This window comes from Cryptomeria japonica, chromosome 3, assembly GCF_030272615.1.
Source record: "Cryptomeria japonica chromosome 3, Sugi_1.0, whole genome shotgun sequence".
In the NCBI taxonomy this organism is placed as follows: Eukaryota; Viridiplantae; Streptophyta; class Pinopsida; order Cupressales; family Cupressaceae; genus Cryptomeria; species Cryptomeria japonica.
This window is the reverse complement of record NC_081407.1, coordinates 428576734-428594352: the sequence shown is the minus strand read 5'-3', so window position 1 is coordinate 428594352 and position 17619 is coordinate 428576734.

Genomic DNA, 17619 nt, shown 5'->3' with positions numbered 1-17619 from the left:
CAGGTTTTACTTTACCGGAATCATCACAGATAACAGATTTGTACATGTTCTTGATTTCTTCATCTCCCAATTCTTCTATATGGCAATGGATATAGATTCTAGGGTCTTCTACATAAACAACTCCTTTGGGAATTTGGGAAAAAGCACCTACATTGTCATCCTTTTTAGCTATCTCGGGAACTAACTAAAATACGGGCCTAGGGCATTTGATTACCTCAACCACAGTAGGGTTTGCTATGAATTCAGGTGCAGAGGAGGATGCCATGATTATAAATACCTTTTTCTACGTTTGGAAGGATTGATTGTTGAAATGCCTTGCCTCTTTGCTTGAAATGCCTTAGCTCTGGAAATTTCGTGCTCTTCGACTGTTTGAATGCTCGGTGAAGTGAAATGGAGCCAAAATCACTAATTTATAATGTCGATTTGCCAACTACCACATTTAATGTATGTCGGTTAAGTAATCACTTAACATATCTGTCGATATAGAAGTAATTTCAACTTCTTGCCATCAACCGAGGGAGTAATAGCATATGTCTCATTGATTGCCAAACCCTCAAAGAAATTTCTTCAATTTGATGAAGAGACTTCTGCCGGTGGAGTGCTCCTCTATCCTATCGGTGGAGTGTTGCTTGGTTCTGCCCATGGGGGAGTATTCACAACACCATTTAGATTTGATTTCTTGATCCACTGTTTTGAAAATTCTTGCTTAACCTCTTCAACTTTTTCTGTACCTTTCAAACTAGGACCTTTGTTATCTGCCGGTGAGGACTTGCTTCTAGAAAATTTAGCAATATGCTCAATTTTGTTACATACATAACAAGTCACATTATTTTTCTGAATAGCCTTTCCATAACCTATGCCACTTTGTGTTCTACATTGATTAGATAAATTCTCAAATCTTCCACAAACATAACATCTTACATTCATTTTGCAATTCTCAGAGTTATGACCAATTTTGTTGCATTTTGAACATTGACCGGTGGGTGCATTGGTATTCTAATAATATCTAGATCTACATTCATTTGCTCTATGACCATACTTGTTACAATTAAAGTATTTTCCATTAAATTTATAAGCAGTAGGTTGTCTTACCTGTTTGTTATGATCTCGTGTGTTTGTAGTACCGGAGCTTTCATCAACTTCAAAGCCGATTCCAGAAGTGTCACCTTTAGGTTTTTTATTCTTTAGCAAGTTACCAAGTTCCTCTGAGCTTTTCTTGAATTTCTCTTTATGTTGATTTGCAGTAACTAGTTCTCTTTCTAAGACTTCTTTCTACCTCATCAGTTCATTTGAGTCATTCTGAGTGTGCATCAGATCTATCTTCAACAAATCATTTTCATAGCTAAGTCTTGTGTTTTCATTTGTAGCATCACTTTGTATTCTGGTCAAATCTTCTTCATTCTTCTTTCTATCTTCAATGCTTTACAAAATCTCATAGTCATATCTTACATCTCATTCTTTGTTGTCATGTTCTCTTGTTTCAGCTTGTTTATCATATCATTAAGAGTTTCTTTTTCATCATTCTCATTTTGCATCTTTTCACAAAGTTCTCTTCTCTTGTTTCTTGAAATAGTAAGATTTTCTTGAAGTACTTGAATAATATCCTGAGCAGCCTTTAGATCATCTTCAAGTTTGATATTTTTCAATTTTTCTGCATCATAGTCTGAGAGAGCTCCTTCAAGTTGCTTCATCATATTTTTCATCTCTACCGATGTCAAGATCTTCCTCGAGTTGTTAGGCTTTTGAAAATAGAGGACCAAGCTCTGATACCAATTGTTAGGATTCCCACAGATACTGAGAGGGGGGTGAATCAGTATCTAACCAGTTATAGAATTTTCTTTACTTAAAACATGTAGAGCATATTAATACTGTGTACCAGTAAGCAAAAAGTAATGCAATAAACAAAGATAAAAACAACCACATGAAAAACACACCATAACACAAGGATTTAACAAGGAAACCCGGTGTGGGAAAAACCTCGGTAGGATTTGTGACCCACAATATTCACTTACTGGCCAATAAGAGAATATCACCGCTACAAGAGGGGCTTGCACATGCAGGAAGGCCAACTACCTAGAGCTCACTGCTCAAATACAAAATAGGAAGTCTCATTAACTTACAAAATGGATTATACAAATCCAGTGTCTTGTACTGCTTCAAAATAGCATCTGTAATGCTAGATCCAGTACTGGTTTCTGCTCTGCTTCTTACATAAATCCTTAACCTATAATTCACATAATAGGTTTGCCTTATTTCGCCTAATTACATTCCTCTCACTTCCTTCTAAATGGTCTACAATGATCTCTCTTATATAAGAGTCATTTTACAACTTGCCAAGTCGACTTACAATGATTTTACAATAATAAACAAAATACATAACAACAAAAATCTTGTCGGCCTTTGTGTCAGTATGCTTCCTTTCACTGTCGGTGTCGGTGATGTGAGTACCGATGTAGAGTCTGATCTTGCTAGTGCCGGTGGAATGTCTTGTCGGTGTCATAGGATTGTAAGGTTACCATCAATGACAAAACCTTCAATCACCTACAATGTCTCATTGGAGTGTGCATAAGCCAACAAAAATCCCTTAACCAAGTGGACTTTAACAGGTCTCTTTGTAAAATCCCTTAACCGGGTGATATCTTAAATGATGATCCTAAGTCCTTTAACAAGGCTACCTCTAACAAGGTAAAGGCTCTAACGGGCCTTAAAAAAAATCCCTTAACCAGGTGGCACCTTACAGTGTCTTTGTAATCTCCTAACAGGGATGGCTCCTCACCAAGCGTACTCCAAAAGAGTGCAGATTTCATGATTTTCTACTCACACTGTGGTTTTCTCCCATTTGGGTTTCCACATGATAAATCTTGGTAGTCATGCGTGTTTGATTCTATGTGTGCATGTTTTTGTTGCTTATACTGATGTGTTAATTTTGAATAGAAGTTATGATTAAGGTTAAATCTAGAACAAATTGGTATAGTGTTGATTCACCTCTCCCCTCTCAGCACCGGTTGGGAGTAACAATTGGTATCAAAGCCTTGGTCCTTAGATTCGGAAGAGCTTAATAGCTTAAGGAAATATCCAAGTGATGGTATGATGAAAGAATAAGTATCTGGTAGATTACTGAGAGGGGGGGTGAATTAGTAAACTGATACAAAATTCCCAATCTCAAACTCTAACACACAAAGTAAACTTTCACTGTCAAGATCAATACTCATAAGAATACTCAACATCAACCGATTAACTGTTATAAAAACTTAACAGTAAACAATATTCAACTTGTAATCATCCAAGTGCTTAATCATATATCAACACACTCCATCTCTCAATGCTTCCAGTTATCATGCCTTATCAAAAGATAATCAAATCAACAAATAAGATCATAACCACAAAAACATTCACCACATGACACAAATGTTTATACGTGTAAAACCCAAATAGGTAAAAACCACGATGAGATGAGACTCACAAGATAGCTATCTGAACTCTTCTGAAGTTCACCCTGTTAGGAGCCAAGCCTATTAAATCTTTTACAATAAGTCCTGTTAAGAACTGATCCTGTTAGGAATCACTCAGTTAAGGGATTTACAAATGCCTTGATAAAAAAAAAATACCCTGTTAGGAATAACATTGGTAGAGGATTTGAGAATCCAAGCTAATGGCCCACCTTGTTAGAGGATTTAAGAAGTAACCAAGCTTGTTAGAGCTTACCCGGTTAGGGGATTCCAATTCTGATGTAATTGTTAGAAGACAATAGGTTTTTCTTGATTTTTTTGAATATCACTACATTTGCTTGATCACATCCTTTTAAGCTTCAATCTTCTTTTACTCAAACTGCAGATCCATTCTCCAGTTAGACAACCACACACTCAACTAATTTCAGCCAACACTTTGCCAACAACTTTACAAACAACTTCGTCGACCTTAAATACAAATCAATTAGGTCGGTAAAACAACAAAAACCTAATTCTCTCATAGATATTACAAATAACTCGGTTCACGTGTGACTATTGGATTTACATAGCAATCTATACACATTCTTAAAGAAAATTCCAACCGCTCCATGATCACCGCTTCATCGGACTTGTAACTCATCACATGCTTTGCATTAGATGCAATCCACTTTGCTCATTCCCTAGACAATCAAACATGCCAAAACAATCTAAACTTATCTTCTACAATGGCCACACGTGTCACCATCATTACTGCTCATCATCAGATAATAAACTAACATAACCATTTCAGCAAACTTAATCAGTTAGGGTTTACCGATTGCATTGCATAGAAAGGATTTAACCTTATACACCAGTTTATCGGTTCAACTCACAAACTTACATACCGATTTACAACATCTTCCTCAAATCTCTTCCTACCGATTATAAGACAATATCAATAATAACAATAATATCAGCAATATCATAAATACCATTACCGGTTCAATTGACATCAATGACAACATAACATATCATTAATGCAATCTTCATGCAAATGCCAACAATCTCCCCCTTTGGCATTGATGGCAATACAAATATCTATGCCTCTGATTGCTATTGTGAATGGTGAATAGGAATCCTGGTTTACATTACCAAATATTCACCATGCTCTGTCTGTCTTCAGCCTATCGTTGGTTTCCCTTTGTCAATCACATAATTCTTCTCCTAATCGCATAATTCTTCTCCCACTTTGATAGCAATACCAAATTGAAAGTAAAATATGTAATTGCAAATTTTCACTGTTCATCAACAACATACTACAACTTGATGCTCCCCCTGTGGAATACATCCACTTCTTAATCAATCCTTCTAAGATTTTGCAAGTAATTCAGGGACTGATGCAATCAGCATCATGCTCAACTAACTTCATGAAGAGGAACAACACCTAACTGACTTCTAAGATACTCAAAAGTTGTCTTAGGCAGAGGTTTGGTAAAGATGTCTGCAAGTTGCTCCTTGGTAGAAATGTGCTCTAAGATAACATCTTTACTTTGAACTTTTTCCCTCAAGAAGTGATACTTCAATTCAATGTACTTGGTTCGTGTGTGCAAAACAGGATTCTTAGAAATATTTATTGCACTTGTATTATCACATAAAATCTTTATAGGTTATGAGATCTTCATCTTAAAACCTTCCAAAATGTGCCTCATCTAAATAGCATGTGTGCAATTCATATAAGCTGCTACATACTCAGCTCCAGCAGTAGATTGTGAAGTACAACTCTGCTTCTTACTACTCCATGAAACAACCCTTCCTCCTAGAAAGAAAGCTCCACCGGTAGTGGTTTTCTAGTCATCAACATTTCCTGTCCAATCAGCATCTGTGTATGCCTTCAAATCAAAGTTTCCTCCAAATGGATACCATAATCCATAGTCAACAGTACCTTTCAGATACCTAAAAATTCTCTCAATTGCTATCAAGTGTGTCTCCTTTGGATTCTTCTGGAATCTAGCAACTATACCAACTACATGGACAATATACGGTATGTTGTGAACAACATAGTTTAATTTGCCAATAATTGACCTATATTCCTTTTCATCAACAGACTTAGATTCATCTTCCTTGGATAACTTACAACCTGTAACCTATTGGTTCCCAAAACCACATATTGGAAAACCAAAAGACTTGCCAAATCCTCAAGTATTCCAATCAGGCTTGGCCAACGAACAGGGATGGTCAAAGACCAAATCCCTCTACACTTTAGGCTCCACTGAACCTAGGTGGGTATGCCTCTTCCTCTCAAGAAGCACAAAAGAGGTTATTTATAGTGGATTTAAACCTTTTAGCAAGTTTACACAACTGGAAAATTATTGTTCTGCAACCATACTTTATAATGTGCTTTATACGAATGCTTTGGAAAAAGAAATGATTGTGAATGTATATTGAAAATGAAATTGCTTTCAGGACTTAAATAAAATCTGCATAGATCAGTTCATATAGGATTTGGGAAGAACATTTCTCTATCAAGGACCTTGAATGCATACAGATAAAAACCTTAAAAGATCAATAACAGACCAGTGCCTCTATCCAGGGATATATATGACACTTTGTGGACAAAATATCTTATCAACTCAAGAGACAATTTCTCATCAACTATGAAGGTTCAGTACGCATTACACAAACAATAAGAACTCAATCTTTCACTTAATGCAACGGCATGTGATTCACAGCATAGCAAATCTATAAACAGATTTATCAAGAGGACAAAGATAATCATCAACACAAAAGTATATACAATATTTGGAAAAGAAATAGCGAACCTTGTATATTAATCTTCTTGCATACATAAGTTACACTTGGAGATACTCCATTACAGATTTGCTTGCACAAAATGATACTTCTTCTTCCTATAGACTTCTCTAATACAAAATGATATTCAATCCTTACAACAACATGATGTTCTATGAAAATCTCCCTCCTCTGTAAAACTGACTCCCTTTAAATATATGAATCAAAAGGCACATATGAAAGGACACACCCTTTCATACACAGGAGGGAGTTATAGACAGTTGCATTCCCAAAGGACACACCCTTTGGTTTGAAAAACAATTACAAATGAATCCCTAAAATACAACACTAGGACATTAATAATGTAGATTTAATATTTCATTTCTGCTTGAGTTCCTAATTTCCAAGCTTTGATAAAAGTTTCCTGCACATAAATTAAACCAATCAGGTTCCTCAAATGGAAAGTAAATCATGATTTTTCTTTGGTTAAGTTATGCATTAAAAATTAGATCTTTTCAGCTACATAAATAATAATTCTCCTTAATCAAAGATTTTGCAACTTTTCTGGAAAATACGTTTACAAAAATTCACACTTTGATTCCGCATAAAACAATTAACCCTAATACACATGTTCCATTATTCACTTAGGGTGAAAATATCATCCAATTGACTAATCCAATATTATTCATGAATACTATTGAATATATTTCATCCATTGAGGAGGTATTTCCAAGATAATGATTTAATGTATTTTTCACAAATAATAAAATCATTACATCTTCTAGTATTATATTAATTTATTAAAGTAAGAAATACTTCATGTCCCACGGAAGAAATAATATGTTTTCTCTGCACATGAAATGACAATATTTAGATATTGCAATAAATCAAACATTTATCCTTCTAGGGCTAAAATAATATCTCTAATAACAATAGAAACATTTTGCGAGATCAAATTTGACCTAAAAGGAAATATACCATATATACTTAGGGAAAAAATAACTCAAAATACTGTGCCATATAGTCACGAGATTTACCAAAATAAAAAATTCAAAAAGAATAATATTCCCTAAGAATAATAATATTGTATTAATAACATTTTGGGAATACATTACACTTGAATTAAAACTTTCCAAAACCTAAAAAAATTACTTAATGACCCACTTTGGAAAAATTAAAAATACTTTAACCTAAAGAGATACATAATCTTTACACAAAACTAGAGTAAAAATATTTCTTAAAAATATGATATAATAAGGTTCCAAAAGTAAATGAAATCTCCTTGAGTAAATATTCCAATGAGAGTGATTTACTTTCACTTGAATAATTTCCAAAGTAAAAAGAAATTTGTTATAATAACCTCTTTTGGTAAGGAAATTTGACTTTTGGAAAACTAATAATCATTAGTCTTTGAAATAAAGTCATCTGGGCCAAACCCATCAACCCTGGTGACCCATCATCCTCGGCCCCCCTTGAGCTGATGACGGTAAATGAAATATCTGATTACCCGCACACAGACAAAATACTAGATATCCTAAAATCCCCAACAGACCCAGTCAAAAACTCATGCAGTCCCCTGGAAGAGGGGGGGATCCCACGGGTGATAGCCCTCAACCTGTCCCCCAACCTCCACCCTTCTGCTTCCCCCACCCCCCTGTCCTTCACGCCCCCAGCCCGGCTTTGGTCAAGCCTCTTATGACTGAAAGTATCTTGCCCACCTCTTCAACCCCCCTTGCCCCGGCAATGGGGGATAGAGAGGCGCACCCTGGAAACTCCCTGGCAACTCCGCTGAAAGTGTCCCCCCCGAGTTCTCCTTGGATGGATAATGAAGAATGGATAACCCAGAAGAATAAAGTCAAGGCCAAGAAAGCGAATGTGGGGAAAATCAAAAATAAAGTTGGAAGACCCTCAGAAAGAGTCCTGAGACACAAGGTTATGGCAAGGGACATTGCAAAGGGCAGACAACTGACCCTGGATGGACTTAACAAAAGTAAGAAATGAAGTTCCTCTCTTGGAACATAAGGGGTCTGAACAACCCCCAGAAGCAGTTCGCCATAAAACAACTCATTCTGGAGATGAAAATTGACATTTGCCTCCTTCAGGAAGTCAAGATGCCCTTTCAAACCTTTGCAGAAGTGGCCAGTAAACTCTGGCCTAGAGCGGACTATCTGTATGTTGATGATTTGGATGCTTCTGGGGGTATTGCTACCCTCTGGGATCTCATTAAAATGAAAGGTAATCTTTTCGCTAGCTCCCAAAATTTCCTAGCAGTCTTTATGGAAAATAATGATGGCAGATGTTCAACATCTATGCTCCCAACTCAAGGTCGGGGAGATGGCTACTCTAGGAGGAAATTTATAATATCATTGTGACTAACCAGAAGGATCAGTTTATGCTTGCGGGAGATTTCAATTCCTCCCTCTACCCCTCCAAGAAATGTGGTGGCCTGGAGGATTTCTCTGACAGCATGGGTGACCTAGCCAGCTTTATTAATACTACTAGCCTTATGGATATCAACCTTTAGGGTTCCCCCTTCACCTGGTCGAATAATAGGAAAGGTAAACATCTTATTCAAGTCAGACTGGATAGATTCCTGATTTCCACCAATTGGGACATCGAACATAGCTCTTACCTGAAAAACCCTCCCAAGGACTGCGTCTGATCACAACCCCCTTCTTCTCCACCGAAAAGACAGACCCTACCAGGGACCCCCCCCCCTTTCGCTATGAGATCATGTGGGCCTCACATCCAGACTTCAGGGAGCTGGTTAGATGCTGGTGGACTACCCCGATCCAAGGGACTGCCATGTTCAGAATTATGGAGAAACTAAAGCTAATTAGCAGGGAAGTCAAAGGTTGGAATAGGACCACCTTTGGAGACATCTTCAAAAAGAAGAAGGGCCTGGGGTCCAGACTGAAACAACTTCAGAATATTATGGCTACTGTTAACCCCCCGAACCCCATTCTGAAGGAGGAGGAAGATTGTCGTAAGAGCTGGAAAGATACCCTCGCCAAGGAAGAAGTGTACTAGAAGCAAAGATCTAGGATCCAGTGGTTGAAAGAAGGGGACATAAACTTTGCTTTCTTCCACAGATCAACTTGTATCCACAGGAGGAGGAACTATATCAAAAGTATTAAGGATGAAACTGGTCAGGAGATCTCTGAAGACTCTCAGCTTGGACAGAATGCGGTGGACTTTTTCACTAGAATGTATATGGATATTGGTGGATGTGATTATCCGCTCCAGGACTACCTGATTAGTAAGCTGTCAATGGCCATCAATGAGGATGACAACCGGCAACTCATGGCCCCCATCTCTGCTGATGAAGTTCACTGGGTTGTCTTTGCTATGGGGGCCTACAAGACACCGGGCCTGGATGGTTTCCCCCCGGCATTCTTCCAAGATTTTTGGGACATTGTTGGCTATGATGTCACCAAAGTTGTTCAATATTTCTTCAAGATGGGGAAATTGCTGAAAAAGATCAACAACACTTTCATTGTCCTCATCCCCAAGACAACGACTCCCAGCTGCTTGAAGGAGTATCGGCCCATAAGCCTCTGCAATACCATTTATAATATTCTCTCTAAGGTCCTTGTGAATAGGATTAAACCCTTCCTAGAAAAATTTATCAGCCCATCCCAGAAAGGCTTCGTCCCGAGACGCCAAAATTTGGATGTGGCCATTGCCACTCATGAGATAATCCACTCCATGGATAGGAGCAAATTACTAGGTATGGCTTTTAAACCTGATATATCTAAAGCTTATGATAAGGTTAATTGGGATTTTCTTTTCAAAGTGCTTCTAAAACTGGGATTTAACCAAAAAATGGTGAATATGATCTGGGAGTGTGTTACTACAATCCAATTCTCAGTGTTGATTAATGGGAATCCTAGGGGATGTTTCAAAGCTGGAAAAGGTATCCGACAGGGTGACCCTTTGTCCCCTTATCTGTTTATTATGATAGCTGAAGTCTTAAGCAAAAATGTGACCCATCTGGTTACCAATGGTAGGCTCCAAGGGTTCAAAGCGGCTTCCACGCTCCCCCCCTCTAATATCCAACAGTTCGTGGATGACACCTTCCTATTTGGTAGGTCTTCTATCATGGAGGCCAAAGGATGGAAAATCCTACTTGCTGACTATGCCAAGGCGTCGAGACAATGCATCAACTATGAGAAGAGTAATTTCTACTTCTTCAACACTCCTAATGACCTCCAACTCAGAATTCTCTCCATCCTCGGATGCAAAGTGGCAACTCTCCCAAGGATCTACCTAGGTCTCCCCCTCACAGTCAAGGAAGTCACCCCCACCTTCTGGAACTTGATCTTGAAAAGAATGCAGAAAAAACTTGCGGGATAGAAAGGGAAATTCCTCAGTAGTGTGGGGAAGCTCTAGCTTCTCGCAACCTCCCTAGAGGGAATTTCGGTGTACTTCCTTTCCATGTTTAAAATATCAGGGACCATGGGGGAAAAACTTGAGAAAATCCAAAAAACCTTCTTATGGACTGGCTTGGAAGAGAAAAAACGCCTTGCTCTGGTCAATTGGGATACCGTGTGTTTACCCAAATCTCTAGGAGGCTTGGGCATAAGAAAGATTAATACCCTCAATAAGGCGCTAATTGCCAAGATTGGATGGACTCTGGCTAAAGGTGAGGTGGACTGGTGCAACATTATCAATGCTAAGTACTTGGAACATGAGCATTTCTACTATAATTTGAATACAACCGACCTCCCCCAAGGTTCCAAGTTGTGGAACAACAACCTGAAGAGCAGAGTGATGATTAGAGAAGGTCTAAAGTGGTAGTTGGGAGATGGTAGAAAGGTGAGATTCAAGGAAGACTTTTGGACAGAGGACGGGCCTTTGGTCAACACTCGCTTCCATCAAATCATGAACCACCTTAAAATTATCTTGCGAGTTTATGCTATGGATTATTTGGATCCTAGAAGTGGTTGTTGGAAGGACATTGTGCTCATCTATAGCAATAGACCTAACCTAGTCCCCCTTGCTCAGGACCTACAACTCATTTTGTCAAAAACTAGAATCCCCCTAGCCCCAAATGAAGACAGCTTCATCTGGAAAGAGACCCAATCGGGCTATTTCTCGATCAAAACTGCTTACAACCAACTCCTTAAGCACCCTGTGGATGTTGAATGCTAGAAGAAAGTCTGGAACCCTCAACTAATCCCTAAAATCAATTTCTTCTGGTGGTCCCTCATGCATGGTAAAACCCTCATGCTTGATAACCTGAAAAAGAGGGGATTCCATCTCCCCAACAGATGCAGTCTGTGTAAATCCGATGAGGAATCTATTGACCACCTTTTTGTCCTCTGTCCCTTTGCGGCTCATATTTGGTCTAGTACTCTTCAGAAATGAGGTCTTTGTTGGGTCTTCCAGATGAATATTAAAAATGTTGCTTTGGACTGGACCCCCCACTCCCGTCATTCCCTCATCATCCAGCTTTGGAAACAAATGCCACCACACATCTGCTGGGCTTTGTGGAAAGAAAGAAACAACAGAATTTTCAGAGACACTGAGACCCCCCTAACACTGTGGCTCACATGTGCTTCAAGATGATCTCAAAAAATTTAGAAGTTACAAAATGGAAAATCCCCCCTTATCCTCCCAATGAGGCTGACAATAGGATTGCTATTTGCTGGAAGCTCCCCCTAGCTTTGATCACTTCAACAATAATACCAAGAACAAGAGACGGATGACTAAATGGTCAACCCCTAGGATTCACTGGTTTAAATTGAATTTTGATGGATTTGCTCAAAGCAATTGTCAGGATGGAGGTGGAGTCATCCGAGACCATCTAGGGAACATGGTTGCAGCCTACGCTAACAACCTAAGGAATAATTCGGTAACTCAAGCTGAAGGAATGGCCCTCCTTAGGGGTCTGAAAATGGCTAACTCCATAGGAATAAAACATCTGGAAATTGAAGGAGACTCTCAAATCATTATTGACTATGTCAAAGGGAACGCTACGGTGGGATGGAGAGTTGAACCCATTCTGAGAGATATCAGATGCCTTATGGTCATGTTGGAGGACTTCACTATCTACCACATCTTGATGAGAAGGAAACAGAGTTGTTGACTCCATGGCGGCTGACGGAAGGCTGCAGATTGGCTTACGATGCTAGAGGGACCACAATCAGCTGTCGGCCACCACCAAGGAAATCTTGGAAAAGGAAAAAGCCTTTACCCAGGAAGGGACTGTCCCATCCGCTCAATGATGAAGGAAACCTTCTTTCAATTTTCAAATTGGTGCGGGGATCCTGCCAATTCCTACCCTAGACAACCATGTATCAAAGGCAGGCTGAGTCACCACTACCATATGGGATGGATTTATGATGAAAGTATAGACATCAGGAATGATTACTCCCTAAGTATTACCCGAACGGAGCCAACTGGCGATGATAAACACGATGTTGGGGACCTGTCAACTCACATTGGCCTGAGTGAAGACTCGCAAGTTCTGAGTAGATCTCTGGCTTTCAATATCTACTGGATCCTAAGGGATAATAATCACTCTGATTATTACGACCATTTATTTCAAGTCCAGCACAACTATCTTAACCATTCTGCTTTAAGCTTGCTTCGGCTCTACATTGTGGCTGTTAGTCATTTTCAATCTGTTAAACTGGAGGATTCAAGAATTGGGGGGGACAGGCTCAGACTGGAACCCAATAAAGTGGATGAATTCAAAGCTAAACCGGTAGCCTGGTTTGTGTGCACTAAAGGCGGTATTGACAAATTCATGGAAAGTATGAAGGGTAATGACGAAAGGCTTTCCAAACAATTTGTGACTTCCTGGGAGGACAGAAGGGTGACCATGGGGGGAATCTCTTTCAAAATCAATGAAGAGGTTATAACCCAAGCGACGGGCCTTTCTATAGAGGGCAGAAAATGGAAAAAGAAGAGTCACATTGCAAATTCTACTAGCCTCAACTAGTTCTTTCGTCATGGCGAGAACCCTATCAAGAGGGCTGGAGGATTCAATAGGGAGGAGCTCCCTCACCCGTGGGATGAGGTCTGCTACATCGTCATGAAGTATTTTACACTGGAGGGCAGGTATGGCATTTTTTACTACTACCATCTCCCGTTCCTGAACCACTTGAGGAACAAAGACCTCATTTCCATTTCGTTCTTTTTACTTCACTCAATGGATGCTAATGTTAAAGATATGACCGAAGCCAAGAAGAAAGGGAAAGACTTTCCCATCCTGCACCAAGGCCTTATTCTCTGCATGTATAACTTTCACCTTGCCCTATACCTGCCCCACTCCATTTCTGTGCAGAATGTCGGCCCCTCGACCCAACCTCTGGCCATTATTGATTCAAGCCCTCGGCACCCGAAAATTGGCTCCTCTAGCAAGAAAACCAAGAACCACTCCCCTGAGGAAGTCAGAACCACCAAAAGAGTCAAAATCCAAGAGATTGACTCTAATTTGGATATTAGCCAACACCCCCCATCGCTCTAGCAGACTGGCCTCTAAACCCTCGGATAAACCCCTGAGAGATCCCTCCTCCTCGCACGACACGGGCAACTCCATTCCAATTGTTAAAACGTCCCTGACCTAGCACAATCCAACCCCTCATTCTGTGAGCTCCACCCGAATTTCTGAAAGCCCCGAGTCCTCCAAGAGTCCGGAGCCAGCCAATTTCCCCTCCCCAACCTTCAGGATTGAAAAAATGTTGGTTGTTGAAGAGGCCAGTAGTGTAAAGGAAGAGGATTCCAACCTGGCAGATCTTGAGAAAAAAATAGAGGCCCTCTCTGACAATGTGCAGGTGATCACCAACAGACTGGAGACGGTGGAGTCCAACATGCACGATGTGTCCAAGTTTGCTCTAAACATTATGAGATGCTCGGCCACTACGCTATGTCAGTTGCAGGAAAGCACGGCCAAAGGGAAAGGCAAGGAGGATGACAACTACAAAGGCCTATTCAAGTTCCTCACTAAGGAATGGGCTAGAAAACTGCTCCCTAAGAAGAGCCAAGCAAAAAAATAAATAACTTTCTGTATGTGGAGGAGTTTTTTGTCGATGTTGTGTAGTTTCTCGTGGGATAAGCCTAGTTTAGACTGTTGCTTATATTTTGATGTTTATGGCCTTGCGTGGCTTATGAATTATACTCTGACTAGTAGTATTTTATTGTTGTTAAACTCTCGTAGTATGATGTTTGTTTTTGATAGAGGTAAAAGGCTGCTTCTTTGTTGATTTTATGCAGACAATGGTTCTACTAGTGTTCTCTTAATTGTACCTATGGGTCAACCCCCTCGTTTTTGGTTGTTGTTATTATAAAAAACATTTCCCTACAATAATACTTTTAAGAATAATAAGAGATTATTATCTTGAAATAAGGAAGTATCAAGAATCATGTTTAATCTTTTGAGTAAGAAATGCTCCCTCCTAATGTTCGCCCAAGAAACAAATATAATTTTCTACACACAAAATATCATAATGAGATATTGCAATAAACTCAATACTTTTCCTTTGATATGGTTATCTTGAAATATAATGCCATTAGAAATATTTTGTAAACATTAATTTGCCCTAAAAGGAAATTAACTTTACATGACACAACCATTAGGGCAAAATATCTAATGAGACATTCCTTAAATTACAATAATCAAAGATTAAAGAAAATAAATCTATAAAAGTCACATTATACATTATTTAAAAAATCTCAAAATGTAAATATATTATATAGAAAACCCATGAGATTATTTACTTTCAAGAAAAATTAAATTTAAAGGTAAAATGTTAATTAATAACCTCTTAAAATCAATTGTACCTTTTTAAAAATAAATCAGAAGCAAAAATTAAAATACATTACCTTTGCTTTGTCCATCAAGGTAGCTTGCTCTATCAGGGTAACACTTTTTTAGTTACCCCAATGCCCGATGGGTTTCACCCACGGGGCGCCACTTTGTGCAAATGCCACTTTTACTTATAAAGTTTTCTAAAATAAAAATGATTTACCTTTTGGAAAAAACTTTTATTCCTTTTGGCAATATATTGAATCTTTTATTTAAAAGATTTACAAAATAGGCTCTCCATAGAACTTGATATATATTTTGTAAAAGTATTCATATTTCACCCGCTTGAAAATAAACTTTTATTTACCTTTATAGTAACCCTACAGATAACACATCAATGCCAATTAAAATTTGTGTTAATAAAAAAAAATCATTTGAAATCTTATAACACAAACAAATGAATATGTTATAACAATATCTAAATTAATATATCAAAATTAATAATTTTATGCAGCAAAATTAAAATAAGATGTGAATAAAATGACTCTCATATGACATGAACATATGATTCCAAAATTCTACATTAGGTTGAATAAATCATAATCATTTCAAGGAAATGGTTGGCATAGTGTAATGATTCTGCAAGAAAGAGAACCATTAATATCCAAATGCCATTATTTAAAGAAAATTCAAAATGATACATAATGGACTTATTTAAATTTACTTAAAAATGATATAGTAAATAATATCATAAGGCTCTAAAATTTGACATGGTAATTCTTGAATGTACACTAAATGCAAAGAAATCAATAACTTGACATAATTACACTCAAATGAAATGAATTTTGGTTCAGAAGGGTGTACCTGACAATTCAAGTTTTGAATACATATACATACCTGGAAATCGATCTCTTAACGTGTTCATAGGTTTTCAGGAGCTGGCCATAGGTAGTGCATACAATTGCATTGAGAAATCCTCTTTTTAGCATGAATCTATAACTCTAAAAAAATTCAAATTTTAGGGTTCCAACAGTGGCTCTTTCTGGGGACGTATGCTCTCTGAGAGCATAACGAGATTCCAATTGTCTCTAGAAGAACAAACCATTTAAAAGCACTCCCCTTTGTAGGTTTTTATTTGAATAAAATTTGGTGGCCCCAAGGCCCCAAAAATTTACATCATTTCTTCCCTCTATCAAACACTTGACTTTGGTTTTGTAACCATGTGATCTTTCTGAATATATTACTCTCACTTCCCTCAAAATTTATAATCCTCTTCTCTATTTAATCACATTTCTCACAAATGCATTTCATTAATATTACTTGGTTTACAAATAAGTAATTACACTCACATCTTGGTGCAAATTGTGTTTTATGATATTTAACCTTATACTCATCTTTCCATTGCTCTTTGCATTCAAATGAAAACCCTAATGTTTCATCATATGCCTTCTTTCTTGAAGAGAATAAATGAACCTCACTATACATAATTTTTACATGGGTGTAATTTTCACAGAGGATTTTAAAATCATAAATTTGAATATCCTTTTTACCTTGAAATGTATTTTCCAACTGTGCAATATTATTTGGATGGAAAATAAAAGTCTCTCCACTTTCTCTTCCTTGAAAAATATTTGGATCTCCCAATGAAATATCCACATTAGGCTTGGCACAACCCTTGTTGTAGCATTCCAAATGCTTTACTCCTCTCCGATTGCAATCTATATTTTTTATTTTTACCATCTCTTTATTTTGGCAAAATATTTCATTTCCTTTAACTAGGAAAATAGGGCACACATAAGAACCCTTTTCACATATAATTTTATCATAGTAAAAAATTGAAAAAATATTGACATTATTTTTTAGAGAGAACCTTTGTGGTAGATTTTCTTTATAATTCCCTTCTCTCAGAGTATTATCCAAACCTTGAGGAAATACTTCACTTTTATTATATAATAGATTTGGGTATATATTATCCTCATGACTATTTTGCAAAAACATTTCATCCTTCTTACCGCACAGAATTGTCATATCCTCTTTTATAGTTTCTGTGTATACTACTTTTGCAAAATTATTTTCATGCATATTTTCTTCTACTTCTCCACACAATGGATGAGTATAAAAGTTATGCATACCTTCATGAAAACTCTTCTGTGGTTGATCACATGCTTTATCTTTTGGAATAATGTCTTCACAAATGTCCTCTACAGAGACGTCCTCCTCGCATAATATATATATATATATATATATATATATATATATATATATATATATATATATATATATATCACAAAATGGATTAGAAAAGAATTCATATCTTGGAAACCTTTCTTCAATTTCCTCTGGAGATTTGTTGTACTGAAGATTTGAAAAACTATTTCCAGGCACACATCCCCTATTATACTCGTCACCGTGTACAAATTCCTTTGACATATTTCCCTGGGAATCATCACTTACTTCATCAAACACACCCTGAATGTGCCCTAATCCATTAGTTTTCTTTATTTGAAAAAAAATTGGACCATTTTTTTGAACATACCTTTCATATTCCTTTTCTAACAGATAAGAAATTTCTTCTGTACTAATAAATGTTTCCTCTTTATTATTTATATTTGCTTCTACGTGTATGGATTATTCGATATTTAAATCCAT